At 53.5% G+C, this 26903-nt stretch overlaps 1 protein-coding gene, 1 long non-coding RNA gene and 1 pseudogene across 3 annotated transcripts in view; 1 reads left to right on the top strand and 2 right to left on the bottom strand.

Annotated features, from left to right (window-relative positions):
- Window positions 1–24789, bottom strand: part of SYNPO (synaptopodin) — a 68472-nt gene extending 43683 nt beyond the window's left edge. The window contains exon 1 of one of the 2 annotated variants that reach the window (XM_058720242.1): window positions 24665–24789. The gene's annotated coding sequence lies outside the window, so the exon portion shown is untranslated. Of the gene's footprint in view, window positions 1–11672; window positions 11777–24664 lie in introns of those variants that run through there. The other variant, XM_058720245.1, reaches the window with a different exon arrangement.
- On the top strand, window positions 7775–9092 carry LOC131506556 (uncharacterized). Its single transcript, XR_009259029.1, has 3 exons — window positions 7775–7891; window positions 8196–8307; window positions 8817–9092. It is a non-coding gene; the product is annotated as an uncharacterized LOC131506556 (long non-coding RNA).
- LOC131490082 (U2 spliceosomal RNA) lies at window positions 19001–19101 on the bottom strand (annotated as a pseudogene).
- Window positions 24790–26903: the final 2114 nt, after the last annotated feature.

The raw sequence follows: 26903 nt of genomic DNA, 5'->3' as shown, positions 1-26903 counted from the left end.
GCCAGGGTCCAGTGGGCATCACGTGAAGCTGGGCAGGGCGGGGGGAGTTCAAGAGGCATCAGGAAACGATCGCTTGGCAGGAGGTGAGGCGCTGGGAAGAGGTCCCCAAGCTGGGCTCGCTGGGTGTTCTCAGGAGAGATGAGTGTCAGTCAGGCCTCAGTGCAGCCTCACAATAACTGGGCCAGTCACATCGTCTCCCTGAATTTCAGTTGCCTTCTTGGGAGAATGGCTACTCAGTCATTCATTTATTCATTCATTCATTCGACACGTACTCACTGAATGCCAGCTATGTGCCAGCGGCTATTTTAAGCACGGGTGGTACACAGTGAACAAAAAAGAAAAAAACCCTGCCCACGTGAAGCTCGCATGTTAGTTGGGGTGGATGGATGATAAATAAATAAGAAACTATGTCAGATGGTGATAAGTACAATGGAAAAATAATTAAGCAGGAAAGAGAACCAGGGACTGCGGTGTATTATTAGGACAGAGAAAACAGTGATATTAATGTGAAAAACCTTGACAGATGCCATTCTGTGTTTTTATGGCATATGTATTTCAAGTTCGCAATTACGTTAAATTCTCATATGCAATTATAAATACATAAAATCAACATTAGGTGGCAAACTCGGGAACGTAAGCCTGCAAACCTCTGGGAGATTTATTTCTTATGCTAATCTTCTGATTGTGCCATTGTTCATTTCATCTTATGAACACATCTGCCGTTTAGGGTTGAGTATTTTTATAATCCTGGATATACAAATATGATTTTGCATATTAGCATTATCTCTTTGAAAAACATTGTTTTCCAAATTCATTAAACAGAGAGTATGTCCTCAGTGTAAAACACCTGCTATGCAATGAACTGGAGGATTATAATGATGATGTCATAGAGTTGTGAAGATGAAGTCAGGTGATGTGCATAAGTACTTGATGAGATGCAGCTATTGTTAGAATTATTTTTGGCAAGGGGTGAGTGGGGATGTAATCAGAATAAAAGCTACCATTTATTGAATATTGACTATGTGCTGGGCACTGAGCTCATACATTATAGCAATTGTGATCTTATTTATTCCGCATAATAACTACCTACTAGTGGTAGGCAGCAGCTACCTACTACTGTTCCCATTTAACAGATGGGGAAATAGAGGCCGGGAGTATGAGTCTACCCATGATTCCAGAGCAGGAAAACAACAAGCCAGGACTTGAGGGTGCCTGGGAGCTGAGCTGGCCATCTGGAGGTTCTCTGAGGGTCAGTGCAAAGAACGCTTCATACTGGCCACGGCTCTGCCATGCCCTCTGTGACCTGTGCCACATGTTTCCACTCCCAGGCCTTGAGGACCCACAACCGGACAAGTACAGGGCTGGGCTTGGGGTCTCCAAGTGCCCTTCCAGCTCTGGATCACCCATGAATCGCAGCACCCAGGATGCTGAAGGATTCGAGCCCGTTCCAAGTGGACTTGCCAAATCCATCCTGCTCACAAAATCAGCCAAGTCCCATGCACGTCACATCTATTTCTGCCCTGCTGGGTTTATAAATATGTGGGCCAGGGAACCAGCTTCGGCAGAACCGGAGAGACTGAAGTCATGGCTATAAATACAGGACCAAGGCTTTCTGGGGTCAGGTGGGGGATGCCGCAGGGTCAAGGCCAGGCTGAAAAACCACACCCCAGAGGTCCTACATGCAGTTCTGTCTCCTGGCAACCCAAGAGAACGGCGGCCCCAGGAGCAGGGACTTGCTCAAGGCCACAGGGGCAGTGAGAGTCAACGGTGGGCTTGGAGCACGGGTCTCCCGGCTCTGAGTAGAGGCTGTTCCTCATGCCACCTACCATCCACGCTCATAAGTGCCCCCTCACCCCGCCCTGAGGGGTCACCTGGGAGAGCCCAGTTTGCACAAACACATGATATTATAATTTAAGTTTATAAAATAAGCTTCTACTGGGGCGCCTGGGTGGCTCAGTTGGTTGGACGTCCGGCTCTTGGTTTCGGCTCAGGTCATGACCCCGCGGTTCGTGGGTTCGAACACCACGTCAGGCTCTGCGCTGGCAGCGTGGAGCCTGCCTGGGATTGTCTATCTGTCTCTCAAAATAAATAAACTTAAAAAAATAAGTTAAGCTTCTTACGAACAACATACTGCTTTTTATCTGTGGGATGTATTGGGGTTCTTAAATTTTTCATTTGAGAAAGTTCTATGACTAAAAATTGAGGAAATTACTAACGATACCTACCACCCCCTCGATGGGACCCTTCCCCATGCAGACAGGGGGCCCAGCCACGTGCTGAAGCCTGCCATCCTGACCCAACAGTCACCTGTGTGAATTTCTTCCCAAGTCTGCACTCAGAGATATCACTTTGATAGCTCAAAATTGGCCATGGTGGGAGTTGTTACACTATAGAGATGGGCGGGTGCTACAGATCAGGCTCCCCTCCCCTCTGCCATCTCCCCCACCCCCGGCCACCCCCCACCCCCACCCCAGAGAGCCAGTTGTTAAACATTTACCAGCACACTACTGGTTAAGACCATAGCTGGTGAATCCCTACTGTGCCTGTTTCCTGGCTGGCTGAACTTGGGGGGCCAGTTATCTTACCACTGCGAGCCTCCATTTTTCCATCTGTAAAGTGGGAGCCATAACCACACCTGTATCATACCCACTGTGAAGGCTAAATGAGCTTGTACCCCTAAGGGTTAGCATAGCTGTTTCCAAACTTGTCTGCACGGTAGAAGCCCTGAGGATTTTTTACACACTCCAAAGGCCCAGCCATACCCCAGGCCAGTTCAATTACAACCTATGGAGGTAGGCACCACTGTACTATTTTGAAGCTTCCCAGGTGATTCCAATATGCAGTCAGGGCTGGGAACCACTGGCTCACGTTGCCTGCCTCTTTGTAAGTACTTAGCAGCTATCCAGGAACCAAGAGAGAGAAGGGGGCAGTGACGGGGGCCTTTGTTTGTTTGTTTGTTCTATTTAAAGGCCCAGTCTGCCTAAAGTGTGCAGGAGATGGTGTTCCCAGGGACCATGGAAGGAGGGCCTTTGCCCTCTCCCTTCCAGATGTGCTCTTGGACCCCCCACACGCTCCACAGCAGATGGGCACAAGCCTGTAAACCCCAAGGGGGCCTCACTTCATTTGGTACTTAGCTGGCCAGCCAGGAGATAGGCAGGCCCCAGCCGGGCCTCTCCCGCCCTTCCTAGAGACAGTTGGGCTGGCTTTTCTCAACCCACAGGCCAAGGATCCACGAAGCTTGGCTTAGCCTGGGAGACAGCAAGCTGCTGGCTTGAAAGACTCAGATTAAGAATAGAGCTATAAGAGGCGATGCCAAGGGCTTGGGGCCTCAGCCCAGCTTTTCCATGGACCACCACCAACGAAAATCAGTGGCAAAAATAATCATAAGAGTGGCCAATATGTATTGGATTCTTTCTATGCACTAGGAGGTACCACATAAGCACCTTGACAGACAGTCTGATCCAGGGGACGCTAGCCGCGTGCGTTACTTGCATTTGAGATGTGGCAAGGTCAGACTGAGAGGTACTGTGAATAAAGGATAGCATCGGATTTCAAAACTCTCATCCCCGAAGAAGAATGTAAAATGTCTCACTGATAACTTTTTAAAGATTTATTACATGTTAGGACGATGCTATCTTGGTTTTAAATAAATGTGTTATTAAAATAAATTCCACGAGGTTTTTTTTTTTTTCCCCCACCTGCTTCTTTTTACTTGTTTAGGGTGGCTGCTAGGCAATTTGAAATGACATGTGTACTCGTGTTATTTCAATAAACGGGGCTGGCATAGAGGTCAGGAGGGCATACTGCCTAGGGCCACAGTCCTGGGCTTCACATTCTATTCTGTATTCTGCCACTTACCAGCTGTGAGACCTTAGGCAAGTTCTATAACTCTGTGCCTTGGTTTCCTCATCTGTCAAATTAGGATAATAATAGTACCTACCTCTTTTTTTTTTTCAAAAAGTTTTTTTAAGTTTTATTTATTTTTGAGAGATAGACAGAGAGAGTGAGTGGGGGAGGCGCAGAGAGAGGGATAGAGAGAGAGTCCCAAGCAGACTCTGTGCTGTCGAGCCCGACACGGGGCTCGAACTCATACACCATGAGATCGTGACCTGAGCCGAAACCAAGAGTCGGACTCTTAACCGACTGAGCCACCCAGGCGCCCCAATAGTACCTACCTCTTACGCTTTGGTGTGGATTCAGTGTCTTGGTACAGAGAAAGCGCCCATGAAAAATCAGCTATCAGGGGACCATGTGGCACACAGCTAAATGATTTCCTTGGATTATCTCATGTCACCGTAGGGGCTGAGCTCCCTGTCACTGGCAGTGAACAAACAGAGCCTGGAAGACTCCTTGGCAGGCTGCTCTAGAGGTAGTCAGGAAATTGAATGTGGGTCAGGGAGGCATTGGATAAAGTGGTCTTTGAAGATGGCTTCCAGTGCTGACACTGCTCTGTGCTGCTGTCTGTCCCTTGCTTAGTGTTTTCCATTCATCTCTTCTCCACCATATCCTTTTCATTCAACCCAACTGAATTTTCATTCAACCCAACGGAATATAATAAGCATTTAAAGGTGCCACCAGGGGTCAGCCGGACACTGGGGGGTGGGGGGGGACCAAGGTAAGCAGATGGGGCTCCTGCCTTCAAGCAGTCCAGCATGGGCAAGAGGACATGAGGCAGTGGCTTCGATATTTATAACACAAGGTAGGAGGGGACAAGGGCTGTGAGCAGTTACCTAGCCTCTTTAAGCCTCAATTTTCCATCTGTAAAATGGAGCCAATGACAGAACCACCTCCTAGGACTTGTGAGGATTACATGAAATCATATGGGAGAAGCACTTAGCACCATACCAGGCACAGGGACAAGTCCAGGAAGTGTTGGTCATCGTTCTGGTCCCACAAGCGCTGGCACAGTGTCAGCTTTGCTCACTGCCATTCATTCAATCATTCATTCAGCAAGCAGTTTTTAAACATGTGCTGTGAGCCAGGGCTGCTCTGGGAGCTGGGAGTACAGCAGGGACAAGTCTCCCGGACTTGGAAATGCTGAGGGCAGGGCATGGTAGGACACATGACAAAGTAGTAGTTGAATAAATAAGCCAGGTAATTGCAGATCATGGAAAGCACTCTGTAAGGGATAGAGGGACGAGGCACGCTCCCTGCTCTAGTGCAGGAGCTGTCATCCCTAGGACCTACTGTAATGCCTGGCACCTAGTAGGTGCTCACTAAATGCATGTAGCACAGATCTCAAATGAGAGACACGATAGGGTGTGGGAAAGGGGTGGACTGGTTCCGCCTAGAAACTTTCTCTGACGGGGGTGGGGGGTGGGGAATCAGATTGTCAGTTCATCAGCGACCTGGCGGTACAGGGAGGTGGGCACCTAGGGTTGGAGACCTGGGTTCAAGCTAAAGTTATGATCTGCCATCTCCTGTGAGCCACTGACTTCAGGCAAGCTGTTTCTCCTCTCTTGCCTCAGTTTACCCCTCTGTAAAGTGAAGAGGTTGAACCAGACACTTGCCAAGAGTCCCTTCAACTCTGGTAAGTCTGTGGATCTATCTTACCAAGATTCTGTGTCTTGGGGGCGCCTGGGTGGCTCATTCGGTTAAAGGCCTGACTTCATTTTGGCTCAGGGCGTGATCTCACGACTTGTGAGATCGAGCCCCACACCAGGCTCTGAGCTGACAGTGCGGAGCCTGCTTGGGATTCTCTGTCTCCCTCTCTCTCTGCCCCTCTCCCACTCAATTTCTCTCTCTCTCTTTCAAACGTAAATAAACATTTAAAAAAGAGAAGGATTCTGTGTCTTGATCCTGGAGGGCAGGGGGTGGGGGAGGGGTTGAGGCCGTGAAGCATGGAGAGACCTGGCTGAGGGAGTGTGCCCAGGCCTCCCTGGGGACCCCTCAACTTCAGCCCACCTGTGGAAGGAGCCAAAGGCAGGAGACACTGGTACGCATTGGCCGAATAGTGGGACTGGGAGAGAGCTAAAGCCCCCATCTGATTCTTGAATTGCCTTTCCCTCAGGGCCCTGAGCCTCAGCTTGTTCCCTTCTGGTATTGGGGGCCTCCCTTTCCCCAGGGACAGCTCATTCAGTCTGTCTTGAGCACCTCTTTTCTATAGAGGTGACATCTTCCTTCTAGAAGCCCCTCCACCCCGCCCCACGGATCTCAGCCCCATCGTCTTGAGTATGACAGAACAAGTTCAGCCCTGTTTTCTATCCCTTCCCTCAAGCTAAATCAGTCCCTTCACACTATTCCACACGGGACAGAATTTTCTGACCACCCCCCCCCCCGGCCTCATCCTGTTCACCCTCCTCTACTGTCAGTCCTGTCTGTCAGACTCTCCGAAGGGAACGGACCCCAATATTCCAGGAAAACCAAAGCAGCACAAACCATGGCAAGCCCATCACCACCTCCACTTCGGATACTCTATCATGATCAGTGCAGCCTGGCATCAAACTGGCCCTTTCGCCCTCTTTCAACAGTGGTATCTCTGCTGGGTCGTACTGTCCCCAGGGATCCCAGAGACCTCGCTATATAACTACCACTTTCATACATCTCCGGCATCCTGTACCTGTGCTGTGGGCATTTCGAGCCCAGGGGAGGACTCCGATATGTATTTCGGTTAGTTTGACCCTCTGTGGAAAGGATTCTCAGGGAGTGGTGGAGTCAAGATACAAGAAAATCATAGTCACCACCGACGCCTCCCCCCACCCCGTCCGGCACATACACGCACATACAGGATGAAATAAAATAATGGACGGGAAACGTGTTTTGTCAACAGTTATCCAAAGCTATCATTAAGGAAACTCAGAACACACTGAGGCAAGGGCTGGCGGGCTGAACAAGCGTGAGGTGTGGGGCACTGGAATCCCAGGGCTAGAGAGAGGAGGGAGGTCCAGTCTTAGGGGTTGGGGCGGGTGGGGGAAGGGGCGCTTGGGCAGAAGGTGCTGAAGGAGGAGGCTGGGGGTGCCGAGTCTAACGCTGCTAAGGCTGCGGATGCGATTCTTTGTCCGTCTCCGACCCCCGCCTCTCCTCTCCGTTGACGCCTTGACTCGCACACATGGAGGCACCCCAGCCCTGCTGCCTCTGCGCTCTGTCGCCAAGGGCAAGACGCTTCCCTTCCCTGGGCCCGAGGAAAGGGCAGCCTAGGGGTGCTGCTTCACACGGCAGGCACGGTGGGCGTGAAAGTGCTGAGCAGAGCCACAGCCCAGTGCCCCCCCCCCCCCGGGGACAGCGTGGGGCAGCGCTTGGCCGATGGGCCCTGTGCTCCGGGGACCTGCTTTGGCGGGGGCCGGGCGGGGGGGCAGCGGTGGACAAACTGCGTGACGTTGGCTGAGTTACTCTGCCTCTCTGAGACTGGTTTCCCACATGAAAACCAGGGCTAATTACGGCGCCCACCTCATCCGGCTGCTGTGTGGATTAAACCAGTTCATGTAAGTAAAGGGCTTCAAGCTCAACAGTAAGTACCCGGTAAGTGTTATTGTGGTTGCAGTGAAGGGCTGAGCCAGGGGTTCTAGAAACCCTCCAACTCAGCACCTGCCCTCCAGCCAGAGCTGCTGCACCATGTGCGTGCGTGTGTGTATATGTCTGTCTTGTGTGTGTGTGTGTGTGTGCATATCTATCTGTGTGTGTATCTGTGCATGTGTGTGTCTGCATGTGGGCCTGTATCTGCGTGTGTCTGTGTGTGTGTGTGGGGGGGTGCGCACGCGTGTGGGGCGGCTGTTGGAGTCTGTGCAGTGCTGCTGGGAGTGGCCTAGGAGGTGGCTCCGCCAGACCAAACAACCCCAGTGCTTCAAGCTCCAGGCTTTTCTCTGACTCTGTTTGCTTTCTTTCTCTCCTTTCCGGTTCCCCTTTAACTGGCTCCTGCTTCCAGTGAGCAGAGCCGGAGGGAGGCCCTGGCAGGGTAGGTACTGGGCCCTCCCCTCCCCCTCCACAGGAGGTTTTCTAGACCCCGCTTCCCTGCCACAGCCCCACACAGGCCCCTTTCCTGTCTGAGCCTCAGTATCCCGGTTCCCTCCTGTAGGAAGCCGCCCTACTCTCCTGCTGGCAATGCCAACAGAGAGCACTGTTACCACCCACCCACTGCCCGGGACTGGGGCCCAGGGTTCCTCCAGGAGGTGGTTTTGGGAGATCTGAAACCAGCCCCCAGAGAGGAGCCTTCCTGAGGCTCCCTAAGCTTCTGACCACCTGGCCTTACTACCTATAAGGGCTGTGACGCCACCGAGGGACCAGAAGGACGATTTGGGAGCATTTGAGGGGCAAGGGACCCTGAGGCCAGCCATGCCCAGGCCTCAGGCCTCCAGGGTTCCATTCAGCCAGGTGAGTATCCACTGAACACTTACTACACGCCAGGTTGGCTTACTTGACCCCCACCGACGCCCCACGAAGTAGGTGCGATCCCTGCCCCAGTTTTACAGATGAGGAAACTGACAGAAGAGTTAAGTGGCCAGCTTGAAGTTACAGGGCCAGTAGGAGCAGGGCCGGGCCTGGAGCCCAAGGCTGGGAAAGAGTTAGCACTCTCCCCTCATCTCAGGGCAATCACTCTCGGTCTTGTCCTCCCCCTCGTGAAGTGGTGATGACACCCTGCTCTTAAGTCAGCAGAGTCACTGCCAGGCCCAACACCTTTGAGCTACCACTTATTGGGTGCAGTGTGTGCCGTGGCTTCGGTCCCATCATCTCAGGTGTCTTCATGACAACCCATTTTACAGATCAGGAAAGTACAGCTGAGAGAGGTGCAGTAACCCGGCGAGGTCCCATAGCCGCAGCAAGAACGAAGCACAGGTCCACCTGACCGCTTTTCTTCCTTCTCTTTTTTCCTAACCCCACAGCAAGCTCCAGCTTTCCTTTGCCTGAAGTCGATATCGTCACCGGTAGACCTGTGTGTGACTCTACGGGGAAAGGACCTTGCTGCCCCTCCACGTTCTGCCTCTAGCAAACCCAGGAAAGGGAAATCAAGGTGAAATCTAAGGAAGGGGGGCGCCCAGGGCATCACTGTGGCTGGGTTTAACTCGAATCCTCTGCCTTCATTGGAACCCACCGTTTAGCACAACAAGGGTTACGTACGTAAGTGGACCCTGGTCGTATGAAAAGTTCCATCTGCTAAATGGGAATGTTTCTTTAGGAAGGGGTTGCTCCTTAAAGCCCATTCCTCCCAACTAAGCAATGCCAACGCCCACTCTCTGCTCAGGCAGACCTCTCTATGACGATGCCCAGAAAGCTGGCCAGTGTAGCATAAAGCAGTCCTCTGTTTGCCCTTGGCCTTGGGTGTAGCCTCTAGCAGTTCCGTAGGACGCACAAGGCCGCTGAAGGCCAATTGAAATGTGATAAGTTCTGTAAGCAGGGACTGTGCCCCTGACCCTGGCCAGCTGCTTCTCCAGGATTTGAAACAGCTGGTCTAGGCCGCAAGGGAACCTGGTCCCAAGGACCAGGTTAACTCCTGGTTAACTCCTGGACCAGGCTAACTCCATGTGGCCCACCCCTGCTCCAAGAAGCCCAAGCCCAAAACTCTCAAGGTCTTCCCCACACCCTGGAAAGCACACCTCTAGAGGAACAAGAACCTTCTAGAGGTAGAAGGATGTTGCTCCCTCCTCAGACAGAGCTACATAATTACTGCAGCCTCGCTAAGAACAATGCCTCCTGAGCCTGGTGTGGACACTGAAGCCTTGGGGGGGCAAGGAGCCTACCCTGGACTCCTTCCTCTTCACCTGCTGCCTCTCCAAGAAGGGGTCTTGATTTGCGCCCCCACCCTCCCACCCAAGGAGGCTACTCACATCCTTGAGCCAATGTGTGGTGCCCTCTGCCTGTTGCAGGATGAGACAAGAAACAGTCTCAGAAGCCCCACCCCCTGCATCCTCCCGGTGCGCCCCTCCCAGGGGGTGGTCCTGGGTTGGCACATTAAACACAGCCAAGTAGCCAGGGAGCCAAGGCTGAATGGCAGGAAAGGCTGAAGCCAGGGTGGCTCCTCGCCTACCCGCCCAACCCAGCGATTCAAAGCAAGGCTGAGGCCGGATAAAGCACTTGAAAATGTCAGTCAGGGAACAATCTCTTGCCCAAACTCCCTGCCTTTGACCTTGGGCACCCAGCCCTGACCTTGGGACGGGCTGATCTTTTTCTCAGCTCTGCTGACTCCATCCCCAGTCCCTTCACACACACACACACGCATGCACGCACGCACAAGCACGCACTGTGACAACTGGACTTTTTGCTATAATCACAGAATTACAGAACTGCTCATTTGCGGGGCCAAAAAATGGTTTATAAGCAGATCACACTGGGTCCCAGACAGTCGGAACCAACATTCTTCTGAGCATTTAAAATGGTAAAAGCGTCAAGAAGAAAGCCTGTGGCCAAAATGGACAGGACCCCAGGGACCATTGGGCAGTCCCCAGCCTTCATTCATTTGAGCAGTTTGTAACTTTCATCTAATGTATCTTTATGTATTTTTTTCCCTAATGTAGGTGAAAATGAAGATTACTAGTCCACGTGGCCCCATCTCACCAGCTCCCAGGGTGGCACATACCGCTTTGGGAAATACTACCTTGGCCCAAACTTGCCATTGTAGAGATGGGGAAAACTGAGGCCCAGAGAAGGGAGGAGACCTGTCCGACATCCACAGCAAGTTGGTGGCAGGTGGCCACCACCAGATCCCAGAGCCCTGCTCCCAGAGAGTCTTACTCCTTAGGGAGAGAAGACCCCGGACTCAGGTCACTGAGGCCCCCAGGTGCCCCCGTTTGCCAGAGAATCGGAGTGCAGGCTCCAGCCTTTTCTCCAAGGCCTCGCCCTTGTCCCAGTTATCCTCTGACCCCTCCTGGAGCTGACAGCCCCCAAGCCGCCTCCCTGATGGTATGGGAAAGCTGGCCTTTTCCTTGGGATTGGTTTTCTTATCTTCCATGGCTACAGCGAAGATGCCATGCTCCTGGGCATGAGCGCTCTGAAAAAAGATGACGACAGATATGGGAGAGGGGGTTGTTAGCTCCTTGCTCCGTGCCTCAGCCTTTCTCTCTGGGAAATAGGTACAGGTTTGCGGGTGTGAGAAGGCTGAGCTGGGCTAGAGGGAAAGGAGCGAAGGAGGATGGTGGCCATGGGGGTGTCCCCGCATGGAAGGACCGGCACCAACTCAGCTGGGGTGTCTCCTCACCCCCCGAAGACCCTCCTGGGAGGCAGCCAGCAGGCTCCCAGGCTCAGGGAGATAGGTAGAAGTCTGCCCAGGCCTCTGGCCACAGGAGGCCAATCTAGCCCTGTGAACAGGGCCACCATCGACCTGCAGACACGCTCACGCGCACACACTCATCCACACGACATGCACACACACACAACTCAGACATTCACGCGCGGTTTTTGACGCACTCTCATTCGCGCAGATGCAAATGACCCCAACCCTTCCTACCCCCCAGTCACCCTGGGCATACAACGGGGCCAGCCTGCCTCTTTCCTCCCCCCCCAGTCCCAAGCCCCAGGCCTGGCGGCGTCTCTGTCCCGCTGCCTGGGAGACACATGTGGTTTCAGTTAGCAGCAGAACGGGCATTTCCGTCCCAGACAGCCGGGCCCTGCCAGGGCCCCGGCCCCACAGGCGCCCCCAAGAAGGACCACTTCGACCCCCACTCCTCCACTGGCCACACCAGGGACCCCAGAGGGCCCTCTCCCCAGGAAGACCCTGTTTTCCTCTCCCAAGGTCTCCCCCTCACCTGGAGCCAGAATCCGCACCCACTCGCTCAGGGACCAGCTATGCCCGGGGCCTCCGGCCACGACTGCCAGCCTGCCTCCTCGCTCTCGCTCTGTCTCGGAGCAGAGGCTGAGCTGGATGGAAGGAGGGCAGGGTGTCAGGGGGGCGGGCGGGAGGGAGGGGAGGGGGCGTGTGGAAATGAAACTTTAATAACAGAGCCCCTTTTGTTTCCGAGCATATGGGATATTTCATACATACTGAAGACATTAGCCGTCTATATTTTTAAGGGCTCCGGCTAAAGGATGAATAAATACAGCCCATATTCCACTCTGCAAACACGCACATGCAGAGTGCTCGCTTCTGGAGCATTTCAAAACCCAAAGAGAAAGCCCCCGGTGACACCGGACACTTAAAAATAAATATGTTTCCAAAACCTCCAGCTCGCCTTGCCCCTCTTACAGCCACCTGGAGGCCGTGGGGCTCCTTTCCTCCTGTCACCCTCCCCGCATCCTCTCTACCTTCTGCTTCGGAGTAGGGAAGCAAGGCCCTGGAATCCCGCCTCCATCCTGGTTCTGTTTCCCAGGACCCCCTAGCCCCCCGCCCGCCAACCCCCAGCAGGATCCCAGTGTGTCAGAGTTCCAAAAAAGCTTGGAAATCTTTGTCCTTTTCGTTTCAGAGAAAGGGCACCAAGGCCCAGAAAGGGGCAGAGACTTGCCTGAGGTCACACAGCAAATCAGGATCTTGAGCCAAGGGGCAGTGCCTTCTTCTTTCAATGGAAGGGATCCCCAGCTTCCCCACCTCAGGCTGGGGGTGGGGAGACCCCAGTGCCCCAGAGGGAGGGCCAAGGTATGGGCTGGGAGAGTGCCCGCCTGCCTTTCCCACTGGAGTGCTGTTCTGGGCAACCCCCCCCCCCCCCCCCCCCCAACTCTGGGCACTCATCCAGAGGAGACGTCAGCAGGGCTGGGAACTGGGCCGGCCCCAGGAAATCCCCTTCAGGCCGGCAGATCCCAACAGGCCTGGAGGCCTCAGGTGAGGGAGACTCCCTCCCTGACAGCTCGGCTCCCAGTCCCTTGTGCCCTCCATCTGTTCTCCCAGAGGAAAAACAGGGGCCAGGCCTTGGCCAGAAATCACATGGCAAGATGACAGCCGAGTGGAAAATTGAACCGGGTCGTCAGACCCTGTGCTTGTTGGCATGCTTTGCTGGTGAGCTCTTCCCCAGCTCCCCCTACTCAGGGCCCCTTCCTCCTGGGCTGCAGCACCCCCACTGATGTTTATTCACCCTCAGCGGTGGCCTCTGCTCCCCACTCCTGTGAGAGTTCACCAACGGTCTCACCATCCATTTAGCTGAGTAATCTACACATAGCAAGTGCCCAGAATAAATGTGGATGATGGATCATGATGACACTGACAGTTTATGTGATGCTCTGAGGCCCGTGCCAGGCATGGGGGCTCTGACAGTTACTTTGAGACAAGTTTCCTCCCTCCCAGGGCTTGTGGAAGAGAAAGAGCATCCCCTGTGGCAGACAGCTCCACATTCAGGGGAAACTGAGGCCCAGGGAGGTTCAGATGCTTCTCCAGGCCACACTAGTGGTAAGTAATGGGGCTGGGCCTCCAACCAGGATTCCCTGACTCCAGAGTCAGTGCTTAGAACCCTCTAGGGGCTCACTCATTGCCTGAACCCCACCCTGGCCCCAAGACTGTGCAGTGCTATGTTGTTCTTGAATGTCTCTGCATTTAATAAGAATCAGCAGGCAGAGCACCCTCAAACCCTCCATGGGAATGGAGAATTGATGCAGGAGCTGGCGGCCTGGGGTTTTGGCCTCACTGTGCCACGAACAGCTAAGTGAGGTCCCTTCTTTAAGGACACAGCTTTTCTCCGCTGTAAAGTGGAGATAACAATTTCACTGAATTATGAAGATCACATGATATAAAGGATGTGAAGGGGGGGGGGGGGGCTTTGCCAAGTACGTGGTGATTTTCCCGTCTGGAATTTCGTGCTGTGGATAGATCCTGGCATTAAATGCTGTCTGGGTTCCAACGGGCCCCGACTGGCCTCCTTGCCAGCCAGTGGCCCTCACCATAACCTGCATTAGCCCCCAGAGTCAGCTTCCTGAAGAAGGCCTTGTATCTTGCCATCTCCCCCACCCACAGTGACCCCACAGCAGCTCCCCCATTGCCCCAAGGCAGCCAGTGAGTTAGAGGTGCATTCAAGACCCCTGGGAACTTGGTCCCCACCTGAGCCTCCCCACTCTTTCCCAGCCCAGACCCTCCACCCATGTCAGCCCGGCATCCTCAGGCCTCGGGAAGCTTTCCTGCCCCCGAGTGATCCAAACTAGTACTACCCTCACTTCTGTCATCAGCTTACTGATGAGAAGGGCCTGCGAGCTTTGGTGACAGCTCAGAGGACTTTTCAGAAGGGAAGCTTCATGTGAGTTCTAGGCTGGGTTCTGCAAGGTAGGAAGGTTTCCAGGTAAGTGAGACGTTATTGTCTTAATGCTAATTATTTCACAAGATAATAACGAAGCGGCCATTCATGGAGCACTTTACTCTGTGCCAGGCACCGTGTGCTCCGTGCATTGCCTGCTCGTTCCTGACAACCGGACAACGTTTTGAGGCTGGTGGGGAGGCTAAAGTCTCTGCCTGAAGCCCCCCACCTGTCCATGGCAGAGCTGGTATTCAAGCGTGGCCTGCCCACCTCCAGCTCATGCTCTTAACTGGCTTTACAGGTCAGTGTTTTCTATCACGACATCGACAGGGTGAGCCCTTGGGGGAGTGAGATTTGGCCTCGGACTTTTCATTCTCCGCAGAGCAGAGCTAAGCTCAGTGCTTTGTTCTTAATTGGCATCAGGGAATAGTTGCCGGATTGAGATTCTGGTGAGATTCAGTGATGGAAGGAGGCAAGGCGTGGGTGTGTGTGCGTGCACGCACCATTTCCTCAGATTGGCGAGCCCAGCCTAGTTCCTGCGGAGCCATGACCGTGGTGGGTCACCTGGCGGGCAGTAGGCACTCTGAGTCGCGATTCCACTGCCGATAAGCATGACTCACTCTGTTTGCAATCCTTTTGGCAATCTGGTGGCCCCCGGCTCCCAGGAGGTTACTTTAGTATTGACAGGCACAGCACGCCGAAGCCCAGATCTCTTGGGCTGGGTGACCCTCTTGTGTATGTGGATGGTGAGGGGTAGGGAGGCTCAACGTACAGGAAAACAGTTCTTTAGCGACGGGCTCAGCATAAGAGGTTTTAAATGCAGACTTGAAGAAAGAGGAAACTCCAAAGCCCACTGCCCCCCACTTACCAACTTAGCAGAAGCCACAGGAAGACGGCAGGGATCACCTTAATTTCCCAAGGAGGGATTCCTAAGACACAGCACTGTACCCCCAACCCTCACTACTGTAACCTTGCAAGTAAGCACCAGCCTTTACCATCCAGGCTCCCTGCTAGGGATCGGAAGGTAAAGAGAAGCCATAAGGGTTACCACCCTTAAAGATTCCATGGCTGGACACTTAGCCAGACCAGCTGGTCTAAAATTCAAACACCATCTTTCTTCACCCTCTAGCCTTTATATGCTGATTCAGGTCTTGAATGGATAGGGAGCCTGAGACTGAGCAGGAGGTGATACCCCTTCTGGATCCCCAACACCCTGTTCATCAGGACACTGCCCCCCCCCCACCCCCGCCGGCCCTGTCCCTCCAGCAGCCCCAGGAGAACACCCAGGCTGTGAGAAGGGTGGACGATACATCCAGGAACCCTCATCTCTGGGAGAGCAACCTTCACCAGGGCCCCCTCTGACACATGAGCCGTCCTGATCAGATCACCGGTAATTGAGTTGCTTTGGGGGGTAAATTCCATCCAGATGTGCAGGGCGGGGTAGACTTCCTGAGCAGAGCAGGGGCGGGGTACTGATACATGGGGGCCATGCAGCCAATGTGCCAAGCACACAGGAGGCCTGGGTTAGAACATCATCTTGTGAACAATACAGCAGTAGAATTTTAGTGTCAGAATATGAGTCCAAACCACGCCCCCCCTTAGCGGGTAGTTGGGGAAACTGAGGCCTGGAGAGCCTAGAGAGCAGAAGAGACTGGTCCATCAGTGACTAGTTGGTCCCAGATCTCCTGTCTGGTCAGATCTCTTAAGTCTGAGAGTTTTTAGATGGAAGGAGGTAGGTCAGTCTTTTCCCTAGAGTTTCCCATCAGTCCTTAGATTAGGAGGTCAGCACCCAGGGTGTTGACAGAGTAGGGAATCTTCAGATGGGGAAAACTCTATTCACCTCCATCTTAAACCCCCCAACCAGAGAGAGTTGTGTGTTCCATTTGCAGGGATTGGGGGGGTGGGGAGCTTGGAGGGAGAAGGCTCCAGTGACAAACCCATAAATAACATGCACCACCCCACGCCGCACCCTGCCTGGTCCTCGCTGGTGGTGGGAGAGCCTGTGGCCTGGCCCTCTTTTCCCAGGGGAAGCCCCTCCACACTTCTCTCCTTTGACCTCCTCTGGGCTACATACCTTCCTGGCTCCTTTGGGCTGGCTTACTGGAAGGCAGGAAGAGGCCAGCCAGCCGGGTGGGTTGGCGGGAGAGGGGGTTGGGGGGGGCATGAGAACTTGGAGAGAATGAGAGGAAACGAGGGGGGGGAGTGGGCTGGGGGGGGAGATTAAGAAGGGAATTTTTTTCCTCCTGCCTCATGTTTTGGCTGCCTTAGTGTGAGCATGTCTAGGCGCCTTATCGCAAAGGCCAGCATAGTCTGCACGAGAAAGAAAATAGTGTCTGCAGCGGGAAAAATTACATCTTGATAAAATATCCCTTTGGCGTGGCATTGTGGGTCTCTTATCAGCAGGCGGCTGGACCCCACATACCTCTTGTCTGACTGTCTCCAGGCCCCTAGCCCCCTCTTCTTCTTCCCCCTCCCTGGCCCTCTACCCTGTTACTTCCTCAGCAAATGGCCCGTACTGAAACTGTGGGGGAAGTCAGGAGATCCAAGTTCTAGTCCATCTCTGCCACTGATGCTGTGTGACCTGGGCCAGATACCTTCATCTCTCTGGGCCTCTGTTTCCCTTTAGTAAAGGGCAGGGAGGGAGGGGTGGACTAGATGGTTTCTAAAGAGCCTTCCATCATGAACGCTTTGTGATACTGACATCCTCGTTCTTTGTGGTTCTACGTGTTATGAAAATTCCCCACCTCCACCCGAACGCCATCATGCTAAATGTCTCTGATAAAAAAAAAAAAGTGCAGGGCACCTGGGTGGCTCAGTCGGTTAAGTCTCCAACTTCAGGTCAGGTCATGATTTCACTGTTCGTGAGTTCAAGCCCCTGCATTGGGCTCTGTGCCGACAGCCCAGAGCCTGGAGCCTGCTTCGGATTCTGTGTCTCCCTCTCTCTCTGCCCCTCCCCTGCTCGCACCCTGTCTCTCTCTCTCTCTCTCTCTCTCTCTCTCAAAAATAAATAAACATTAAAAAAAAATTTTAATGCAAATCCCTTTCATTTCCATTAGCCATGGGAAGCTCTTGCCTGAGCTTGTGCCACTGAGAAGGGGGTCCTGTGGCCTGTGCCTCCGAGAAGGAGGGGTCCCTCTCAACTCCACCTGAGAAGTCCAAGGAGAGCACAAGGCTTTCTGGGTTTCTTTGTTTTGTTTTGTTTTTATATACAACAATTTTTTCCCACAAAATACTTCCTACATAGAAATCCATGTGGAAAACAGGTAAGGGAAGCAATCGTGCCTGGTCTGACCTGTGCCCTCATCCCCTGCACCCCGAGAGGGTACAAACCGCCAGGGTGGCAGACGGAGGTCTGGACACCGCCACAGGAGACTGGCTCAGCCGCCTCCTCACTGTGTGAACTTGGAGGACCCCTTCCTCTCTCTGAGCCTCCATTTGATCATCTGAAAAAAATTGGAGGGGTAGAGCTCACCACATCCACCTCACTAACCACCAGGTTAAGAGATAAACTAAGCAGGAAATAGGACAGTGCTCTGTAAACTCTCAGAGCTTCTTATCGTTGAGAACTTGGGAGTCTCAGAGACCAGGAGGGCTCAGAGAGACCATTTATCCAGGTCCTTCCTCAGGCGGCTGGGGAAACTGAGGCCAAGAGAGATGGGCAGGGACTTGGCCAAGGTCACGCAGTGAGATAGCAGCAGAAACAGGGACCAGAGGGGAGAGCCCGGGAGGTGGCAGGACGCCCGCCTTCTCTGACCATCTGCCATCTGTGAGGAAGGCCTCTCCGAAGGCCAGGGGGCGGCCTTGTTGGTTTTTGGAGACCTTGCCCAGCTTGAAGATTCAGTATGAGCCCTCTGAGCTTTCCCCCTCACTCAGCCTCCGGGCCCTGAAGGGCAGGGCCAGGAGAAAGCCCCTTTGTGTAGCAGCCAGGCCCCAGCTCTGACTCGAGTTTTTGTTTCCTAAAGACCTTCTCCCTGGCAGAGAAACCCCATTTGCACCCCCAGCCCCGCCCAGCCAGCCTCCCCCACTGCCTTCTACACCAGCCTCAGGCCATGAGCCTTGGCCTGCTCGCAGGACTCCACAGAGCACCTCTGTCCTCTGGCCGTCCGGGTGGCAGGGTGTGGGCTGACACACGTGTGAAAGTCTGCAGGATGGAGTGACACAAGGCCAGGGCCAGCTCAACCGTGGGGGGGGGGGGAAGGGGGGGACACCTCCTTCCTCCCAGCAGGGATGGCCCCTCCCCCATATGGGACCTCACTGATCACCTTGTGTTGTCCTGCTTTGTCATTCCAGAGCCACGTACTGCCAGAGCGGGCAGGCCCCTTATGCCACGATTGGCACACAGGCAGTTCCCAGACTGCCATTGTGTTTGTCCATTACGCTGCCCATTTTCCCTGCTGACCCCACACCCTGCCTAACACCCTTCCCTCAGGGAACTCCAACGGCCAGGGCACCAATCACTCAGAACAGGCACAAGGGGTTTTACCCATAAGAATAGATCAAGTCGCTTGCAGTGCATAAAGCAGAGCTAAGGCCCAGGAAGGAGAGGGGGCTTGCCTGAAGCCGCACAGTGAATTAGGTGCTGAGCAGGGAACAGAGCCCCGTGTCCCCAGATCTCCCTGCAGTTCCGCAAGAAAGACACTTCCCTGCCACCCTGGTGCTAGCCTCATCTCCATTCCCAGCATTCTCCACGCACAACCTCTTCTTAAAAATAGTACATAAGTAGGGCCACCCCAAGCAACAACCCTGTCCCAGCCCTAAGATGTGCCCTTGCAAGTGAGGAAGTCAGAAGTCAAGCCTTAAGAGATATAGTTCAGAGAGCTGGGTCTGAGTAGACTCCAGCGGGCTACCCTCATGACTCACAGATCTCTGAAGGACTGCCCTGGGGCAGAGGGGAGACGTTGTTCAGAGGGCCGAAGTGAATCTACAGAGACTCAGCGGGAAGGCAGATTTCTGTTCAGGCTAAGGAAGGGCTTTCTGATAAGAACAGATACTACACTTGATCTTAGCCAAAAGGCCGAGAAGCGATTAGGAAGGGCTTTCTGACGGTCAATACCACCTAACTATGGAGAGAGATGCCTTAAGAGGTAGTGAGCACCCCGTCACTGGAGAAGTGCAAGTAAGTTTTAGATCCCCCCGTGGGGTGGGCAGGGGCTGGGGGAGGTGTTGGAGGAGATGCCCTCAAAAGCTCTTTTGTGTCCTAAGTAGGTGTGATTTGAGCAAACACATACAGCCACTCATGCTCACAAGCCACATTTCCTCAAACACATGCCCCTCTGTCCCCTAAGAGCAGGGTTGACTGCATCCCTGCGGGGTGTCCTCTGTCCCTCAAGTCCTGGGGTCAGTGGGGGAAGGGTGCGGCCCTGCACTCACTGGTCCCTGACTAGGACCCAAACCCCACACCTCTCTCTTCCTCATGGAGCTTTTCAGAATTTCACTCAAGTGCACAGCCACCTTCAAATCCCCACACTACTTTGCTGTTGCCTGCTCTAATCCCACCTTGAATCAGGACAGGTTTTCTCCAGATTATTTCTGGTGGCATAAGGATACTGCATGGAAATATCTAATCTCTTAGCAGTGAGGAATTTATTCCGTTAAAAACTGTCTTCCATTCATCAAGGAGAGAATGGAATTTAACAAATAAAATACAGGATTCCCAGTTAAATTTGAATTTCATTTTTTTTCTGGTATAAGTATAGCCTATGCAACATTTAGGATACACTTATACTAAAAATATTATTTATTGTTTATCTGAAATTCAAATTTAACTGGGAATCTAGCATTTTTTTCCGACATTTTCTCCTCTACTCAAGGAGGCAGTCTTAGTTGGATGCTAGCCAGTCTTCCTGTCGCATTTGCTAAACTCATTTGTTCATTTTTATCAGAGAGAGAGCAAGTCTCAGGCTAGCTAGAATTGAACGACATTGTTTTTGTTTTATTTAATACGGTCGCTCTGCATGGCAAGTGCTAAAAGTCTTCCATTTACAGTAGCAATATACAGCTCCTTTTCAAAGAAATGTATTCAAGTTTTAAAAAGGAGTCAATTTAAAGAAAAATGTCATATGAGTAAAATCACAGGCTAAACACAGATATGACACAAAACCAAGGTAGAACCCAGGGGACTATCTGAGAAGGTGCTTCCCCCCTTCCCCATCTGTGAGCTCCTAGGACACACAGGCGCCCTGACTTGACTCCTTCTTGACTTGGTCCCCCTGGCCCCTGGCCCTGAGAATTATCCAGCCTCCAGGGCAGGCCCTCGGGAGATGTGGGAGCTCAGTGGAGGGGGCATGTGTTGCAATTCTGAGGAAGAGGTTTTAGCCTGTCCTCCATCACTGAGGTCCCCTGAGCCCCTTTATATAAAACAGCCTCCCCAGCCTGGGCTCAACTTCAGAGAGGCCGTTTCGGCGGAGGCAGCCGCCAGGGACTTCTCAATGTGTTTCCAAGTCAAATCCAAAGCTTTTCAGCTTTGCCAGAAAACCAACCCCCCTTTCCCACCCTGGCTGCCTCCGGAGTCACGGCTACAGGGCCATGTCCTCCCAGACAGTTCTCCCCTGCCTCCTCCTGAGCCTCCTGGTCCAAACCTCATCAGTGCCCCCACCCTAAGCCTGGCACCCTGTTTCCATCCATCCTCACACCCTCCTTGGAATCTGAGGTGGGGATTTAGGGGAGGAGCAGAGAAGGATCTCATTCCCTGGAGGCAGTGATGGCCCCAGCCCCTCCTTGGAGCCTGACTAGACAGGGGTGGGGTCTTGGATTAGCAGGGTTACTCCACACCAGCCCCCTCTGCTTAGAAACCCCTTTCCCACTCCTTGGTTGTCACCATCATCAACAACAACCATGGTAGGAGTATTCTTTTTTAGTCTCCGTATCAGGCACTATGCTAAGTCCTTTCAGGAATCTTCTCAGTTCCCTTCACAAGGACTCTCTGAAGTTGGAATTGTCATCATCTTGTTTTACTGAGGAAAAAGTTGAAGCTCAGAGGTGTTAAGTAACTTGACCAAGGTCACACAGCTCAAAGGGACAGATCCCAGGATCTGAACCCCAACAAGGTGACACAGATACCACACTGCCCCTCCGGCCTCCGTTACGGGGTGTCGGCACCAGGAGGGTTCTAGGAAATAAGAGGGGGGTGGGGATGGGGGACTGAGAGACCAACAAGCAAAGGCTGCCAGGTTCTGCTCGATCACAGTAGAAATCCCCTTCATGGCCTCCCCCCATGTCTGGACACCATCTGAGAGGGAGCACTTCACCAATTTGTTGTGTGGCCTGGGGTGGCCCCTTGGCCTCTCTGGGCCTCTGAATCCCCTTCTGGGCTCTATCACAGGGGCCTTGGTCTCTCCACTCACTCCACCCCCACCCCACCCCAGGAGCCTGGGGTCCCAGCAGGAGTGGAGCCGGGGCAGCACGTGAGGTAAGGAAGGCCTGGGGACCATCGCAGCTTGACTCCCCTCTTGATCCTCAGCAAAGATGCTTCTCCCCGAGGCGGAGGCAGGATCGGCCCAGACATCAAAGGGCCTGCACGGCTGGCGCTTTGATGGGAGTCTTGTAAAGTAATAGGAAACATGAGGATGACACTGTGCCCCGGCCCAAAGCACAAGACTTGGAGAAATGAAAAGAAGGAACTCTTGGCAGCCTTCTGCACGGGTTTTGGCTGAACTCGGGCCCCTCCCAGCTGCCGACAGCCTGTCCTCTCCCCACTAGGCTGCTTGCGGCCGCCGTGGGGGATGCAGGTCCTGTGCAGGGCTGTGGGCCTGGGAACCTCTCCCCACGGCAAAGGAACACATCCAGTGGGGCCCCTTCCTCCCAAGTTCCTCGAGGCACTGCAGGGAGCCGCCGCTCCAAGGGAATGCACACTTGAAGATCCTTTGAGATCGTAAAGGCCCCCCGGGGCACCTGGGTGGCTTAGTCTGTTGAGCGTCTGCTCAGGTCATGATCTCACGGTTCATGAGTTCGAGCCCCGCATTGGACTCCGTGCTGTCGTCTCTGAGCCTGGAACCTGCTTCGGATTCGGTGTCTCCCTCTCTCTCTGCCCCTCCCCTGCTCACACTCTGTCTCTCTCTCTCTCTCTCTCTTTCTCTCTCAAAAACAAATAAACATTAAAAAAAAAATTTATTTTAAACGGCCCCCTCGACCTTGAGACCTTGTGGCTCATGAACAGATACCTTGCTCATTCCGCCCCCTACCTCAGGAACCACTGCCCGGATGCTGGAAGCCTGTCATCCCCCTGATCAAAACTTGCAGGGAGCAGTTTGGTATGTCTGCTGAGTGCCAAGTGCTTGTACCCTTAGGCCCAGTGATACCACCGCTAGGAACCTATCCAGTGGGTACCAGTCCGTGTGCCCACAAGTGGATATGCACAAGAATATATTCATCCCGGGATGGTTTGTGGAACCAAAAGCCTCAACAAAATTGTCTGTAGTAGGGACTGGGGAACGAAGGGCAGAGTGGTCACACAGTGGAGCAGCACACGGCAGTAAAATCCATGCGAGGAAATGACCCGAATGTGTACGTTGCAGCAGAATGGTGTGTGTGATATGCTTCCGCGGTGTCAAAAAGAGGGATGGATACATTGAATAAATGTAGCCTAGAAGATTGCTTCAAAGATACAAAAGGCCCCGCAGTCGGGGGTCACTTCTGGGGGAGGGGAAGGGAAACTTAGATTTCACTGAGCATTTGGTGGTACCCTTTCCTTTTTTTTTTTTTTTTTTTTACAATGAGCGTGCAACATGAATTTTTTAGTGTCAAAAAAAAAAAAAAAAATGTGAAAGCCTTAACAACAGCCAAAAAAGTTTCTCTACTTTCTAGAGGATAAAGTCCAAAGGCTTCAGCCTGGCTTTATGGCCCCAGGAGTCCCTGTGACTGCCACCCTGGCCTCCTCTTCTGTCCTTTGCCCCCTTCCTGCACCCCACCCCATACCTCTGCCACCGGGTCTATCTCTTGTTTCTGTCACACACACACACACACACACACACACCAGAATCCCTTCCTCCTCTGACTGCACAGCCCTGTGTCTGGGGCCTGAGAGTACACTTAATGCCTGCTTTCTTCCGGGGCAGAAAGCCCCCTTCCTAGACAACACGTACAATCCCTTTTCCTCAAGGTTGGGACCGACAGCCCAAGGCTGACTCTGGTGGGGGTTTCTCCCCAACTAAACACACCTCTCCTCAGCTTCGGGGGCTGGGCTTACAGGGGTCCAGGTGGGTGAAGAACTTCCACACAAGGCATGTGGAGCCAGAAACCCACCGAGGGGCCCCACGGCCCCCTCCCTGAGAGTGCAAAAGCACGCCCTGAGATACAGCTGATGGCCAGGCCAGCTCAAAGGGACATGGAGGCTGGTCTTGCCCCTCCAGATCTGGAGCCTCAAGTGCCCTCTGCCCCAGGGGCCTGGCATCTGCTCCGACAGCTCCACTGGGCTTTCGGGAAGGTGTGGGGGGAGGGTATCTGTACCCAGGTCTGGCCAAGCCCAGGGAGGCTGGTCTTCCCAAGAATGCAAAGAAAACCTTAGATTTTGTAACCTTTTCTTCTAAAGAGGAAACAGAGAGGCCCATTGACTTGTCCCAGGTCACAGAGAGACTGCGGAAGCGACAGGACTGGAACCTGGGACTTTGACCCCTTTCCCAGAGGCTCTTTTGCACAATGGTCAGAAAACAGGGACTTGGGGTCACCTGACTGGTGATCTTGGGCAAATCTACTTCACTCTTCTGAATCTGTCTGCTCATCTCTTATCACAGGGAGTTGAGTTCTGTAATTTCTCCTTCTAATTTTGATGCTGAGCCGTTTTACTCCAAGTGTATAATGCAGTTTTTAAAAGTATCGGACTTTAGCAGCCTGGAGTTTCATGATTATTAATATTCTTAGAGTCTAACATTCCAAACTTCTGCCCACCTATGCTTTCATTCATGTATCTGTCCCTCTACCCATCCATTCATCGACTCACCATCCAGCAGCCATTCATTAACACGTCCTTGCACACATTCACCCTTCTGCTCACCTATCCATGCACACACACACACACACACACACACACACACACACACCTGCCCACTTACCCATTTGTTCAACAAATAGCTCTTGTGTTTTTACTATATGCCAGAGCCTGTGGACATTCTGGTGACCATGAATCACTCACCTCCTGCCCTCTCGGAGCTTACAGCTAGAAGGGGCACAATATCAACCAAATAATCCCACAAATGAGAACATAATTACAAACTCTGCTAGGAAAAGCCCCAGTTCTAGAAGTGCTATTCCAAAGGAGTTTGACCGCACCTCCGGTGTGTGGTGGGGGCCAGAGGGCAGATACCAGGGCAGCTTCCCCAAGGAGAGGCCACTTGAGCCGAGACCCAAAGGAGGAGGAGTCGGTTAACCAGAAATCACGGTGGGAAGTGAAGGGTTGTGGGTTAGAAGGTTCCTGACTCAATCACCCACTGGCTCTACCATAGCACACTGGGTTCTAACTCCTATGATTTGGGGATCTGACTGAGCACATCACAGCGCTGGGCTCAGCTGCCCTGCCCACCCTAGAGAGAAACAAATGGCGGAAGTAACGTTCCCCTTCTCCCTTCTCCACTTTCCAGCCTCTGCCCAGGACTCACCTCTGCCAGCCTGGCACGCTGGCCTGCAGCTGCCCCGGACACCAGGAAGCCTGATGCCAGTGGGTCCCGAGGAGCTTCGGAGCCTGGTTCCTGCACCTGACCTGGCAGTGTCCCTCTCCAAGGGGTGGCACAGTCACTAGGGGCCTCTTGGCTCCTCCTTCCATGGCACCTGGTTAATGACACCAGGGAGAACTTTGCCCAGCTCAGGGCTTCCTGTGGTTTCTCTGGGGCCAACGCCGCACAGTCCCCAGGAGCACTCCACACCAAGGTCGAGGGCCAGGCTCATCTATTAGCTCCTTCAAGAAAGGATCTGAGGTCAAGAGCTTGCTGGGCTCCCCTCAGATTGATCTGTCTGTCCCCCTGTGAGCTAGGGCTCACGGGTACCTTGACTTCAAGCTGGGCCTACTTCCCAGGATGCTCCCTTCTCTCCTCCCATCCTTTGATTTATTTTTTTATTGTTTATTTTTATGTTTTACTTTATATCCAAGTTGGTTGGCACGTAGCGGGGAAAAAGATTTCAGGGGTAGATTCCAGTGATTCATCGCCTGTGTGTAACACCCAGTGCTCATCCCAACAAGTGTCTTCCTCAACGCCCCTTGCCCATTTAGCCATCCCCCTCCTCCCATCCTTTTAAAAGCCTGCTCAAATCCCAGCTTGCCAAAGCCTTCACGTGTCGGGTGCCACAGCCCCTTCATCACCCAAGGCAATGCAGACTCATGAGAGAGCTTGAGCTTTGGAGAATCATGCCTGGGTTTGAGTTCTGACCAGCTGTGAGTCTTGGTTCCTTTGCCTGTTAAAAGGGGGAAAGATGGGAATGATAATACCTGCCTTATTGGGTTATCAGGAGGAGTAAATAAGAGAAGGCATATAAAATGCCTGGTGCCATTGTTGCTACAGTTAGTGTTCAGACTGCTCTGAGCTCCTGCCACGTATACAGAGCACAGCACCATTAGTCTTCCCGGTGGGCTTGTCTCCCCAAGAAAAGCCGTGGCCTTGGCGTGGGAGACGTGGCTGTTAAGTCTGACTCTGCCACCCACTCCTTGTGTGACCTTGAGCGAGCCCGTCCTCTGGGCCTCATACGACCGACCAGCTGAACCGTCGTCAGTCCCTGGAGGATGGAACCCGGGCTGCTCTCCCTGCTATAGCCCAGTGTTGACCTCGGGGCCAGGCACAGGTAAGTAAGTCCTCAAGGCTGGCTTGAGCGGGCAAGAAAGGAGATCGAAGGGAGATGAAGCCGGGGGGGGGGGGGGGGGGGGGGGGGGGGGGGGAGAAGGGTAAACGGAGGAGGGGAGGGTGCCGCTGCCCTTGTAGTTCAGAAACGCAGGTCTGGGGGAAGCTCTGGTTCTACGTGAGAAGCCAAGAAGGTGGTTTACAGACTGGGTTTACTGTGTCTCCAGCTGCCGGAGTCTGGACAAGCCTGGTCTGTTCGACTGTGTACCAAGGGCTGGGTGAGACTTGGAGGCACTCATGCGGCAAGCGCTCCCTCGGCCAGGCCACCGGCAGCCTGGGCGGGAAGGCAGCCTGCAGGGAGCTGGGGTGGGTCAGGGTGCATCCAGTGGCGGGGAGGGGGGCTGCCACTGTGTGCCGAGGGCGGGGCTCCTCCACTCCCCACCTCTGTGACCTTAGGCAGGTGACCTACTCCCCCTCCTCTGTGCGGTGGAGCTAATGATCGTGCCCGCTACTGGGGGCATTAAATGATGCACGGGAAGTGCCCACCACATAGGAAATGTTCAATGAATGTGTTATTAAAATCACTGTTATCCTGTTGTTACTACGGTGTATCTGAGTGTGAGGCAGAGGAGCACAGGCTTCAGTTTGCGTGTGTGTGTTTGTGAAAGGGAAGAGAATGCTGGAATGTTGTCCCGAGTAGCTGATGTGTGGGTTTGCGTGTGAAGTTGGATGAGAGTGCGTACACGTGAACGTCATGAAAGCTGCCGGTTCCATGCAGTTCACGGGATTCTTGGGTTCCAGGAACCCTTGAGAGGTCACCTCTAAGTCCATTCCCCTCCCCCCCCCCCCCACGCATCTCCAAGAGGTCACCCCTCAGGCTGCATTGTCACACCTCCTTCTCCCCGGGGACCAAGGAGGCGGGTCCTCTAAGACCCCAGCCGCAAGGCTGTCTGGCGGTAAGCAGACCCATCACTGCACAGCACTGTGCCTGTGGTAAGTGCTCAGGAGTGACGTCCTGCCTCTGTGCCTGCCACAGTCCCTACACGAAGTCACGGAAGTCCCTGCCGGC

This window comes from Neofelis nebulosa, chromosome 1 (genome assembly GCF_028018385.1).
Source record: "Neofelis nebulosa isolate mNeoNeb1 chromosome 1, mNeoNeb1.pri, whole genome shotgun sequence".
Lineage (NCBI taxonomy): Eukaryota > Metazoa > Chordata > Mammalia > Carnivora > Felidae > Neofelis > Neofelis nebulosa.
Note: the sequence above shows the minus strand (reverse complement) of the source record. Positions and strands in the feature narration are given on the sequence as shown.